Raw genomic sequence first — 2,034 nt, 5'->3', positions numbered from 1 at the left:
ACGCAGAAATATAAATCAGCCTTGATGAGTGTTATTAAAAATATACAACACATTTTTGACCACAGAGAAAAAGAAAAACAGCTAAAAATATTAGAAGGCATAAAGATTAATAACTACGATCTAATATTATAATATTATTACTATCAACAAACATTTATTACTTGTTAAAACTTTTTTCACACATCATGTTCAATCAATTCCCTGATTTTCATTTATAACCCATTTCCTTCTTTCTGAATATCTAGTTTCATAAATCATGTTATGGACAGAAAACTAATTGTGATACATTTATTTTATTTCTTTTAATTCTAACTTATGCATGTCACTGATTAAAAAAAGTGTTAATTGGATCGAAAATGGCATTTGAATAAATAGTTTCTAGTATATTTTTTACATCAGTTTGTGTAGATTGATTTCTCTAAAATAATGATCGAACACAACATAATTGTCAAGGAGCTGTTAACATGAAACAGACACAGATTTTGGCAAAGACCCAAACAATCAAAACATACAATAAATGAAACAAAGCAAAAAAAAAAAAAAAAAAAAAAAGAAGCATTAGAATGGAGTTGCATGCATTGCTCAGGTGTGATATTACCCTGATATTAAAAAAAATATTTAAATCTTAATTTTATTCTATAAAGTCTGATCTTACTTCTTTATTTCTGTTGTATTCAAGTCAATTTATCAGCTGGGCCATTCTATCAGCTTTATTTTCTTTTTCTGAAAACTGCTGAATTTCCCTGAGTGTGTTTGGGATCACTGTCTTGCTAAAATGTTCTACAATCGTGGACCATGTTTCTACAATCTTGATCACCCTAACAAAACTGTGGTCACACTAAAGTTTAAGTATGCAAAATTCTTTTGTATGCCGCTGCGAAAAGGGACAGGATTAAACAAGATAAAAAAAGCGAGCGACTACTCCATATTTTCAATTTATGTCCAGAGAGGTCATGTTTTTGATCCTTTATTGGTCTCACGCACTCAAGTGATGCGATTTCGCAAGTCAGAGTTCACCAAGCTTGAACTTTGCAACGCAGTGTGCGTATGAATGGAAGCCTGTGGTGAGAAAAGTCTAGTGTGACTGCAGCTTAATGTAGGTATTGGGACTAAAGCAGCTAATATTCATTTACACTGACGAGGGGCAGATTTCCTTTTTAACTACTGAGATATTTTAGCTGCTTTCCATGCCTTTTTATGCCTCCCTTCCTCCATGTGTTTGATTATTTTTCTCAGTATGTATTGATTATTTAGGTTGTTACTGACATCTGATGAAAATTTTAATTCAACAGCACCTGTACAACCACTGTATACTTCACTGTATTTAAGTATACTTTATAAAATGAACTTGAATTCTATTTCTGAATATTCAATAAATTATAATTAGAATATAATGAACAAAAAGCATCTAGATCAGCAGCACACTGGGATTTAAGACACATGCTAACATGTCATTTGCTGTACAAAAGAGAAGCTGTGGATGCCGTAAGGCCTAATATTTAATCAGTTCAGCAATGATGCAGTATACCAGATTGCTGTCAAAACAAATGTGTAAAGCACTGCTCAGCTTTTGAAACTCCACCACTATGTCTTGAAGGTAAAAAAAGCATTTTCTTTTTAATGGTTTTCATTTCGCTGCATGTAAAATGCTAAGCTCCATCAGACCCCCGGTGTGTTGTTCACCAGAAAACAAACGACCTATTTGTTGTTTAGACAGCATCTTCAAAAAAAAAAAAGAAGACAAAAAATTAGTTCTGCACCTTCTTCGAGTGCATTAGGAAGAATCTAGCACTCCAAGGCACAATTGCTTGTGTTTAATGTTCGAAATGATTGTTGACTTTACACCCTAATTCTGTTCCCAGTCCACCACGAGCCGCTCAGTCTGCTGACACAATACGGACAACAGAAACTGCAAACACATTCTCCCAGTACTTGCTAGGCCAATGAAAACATCATCAGCTGCCTGGTGATTACTGCTGTGGGCACATCATTGATCTCCCAGAGAGCTGGTCCATCCCGTCACCGCTCTCACAT

This window comes from Danio rerio, chromosome 10, assembly GCF_052040795.2.
Source record: "Danio rerio strain M-AB ecotype USA chromosome 10, GRCz13ab, whole genome shotgun sequence".
Lineage (NCBI taxonomy): Eukaryota > Metazoa > Chordata > Actinopteri > Cypriniformes > Danionidae > Danio > Danio rerio.
Note: the sequence above shows the minus strand (reverse complement) of the source record.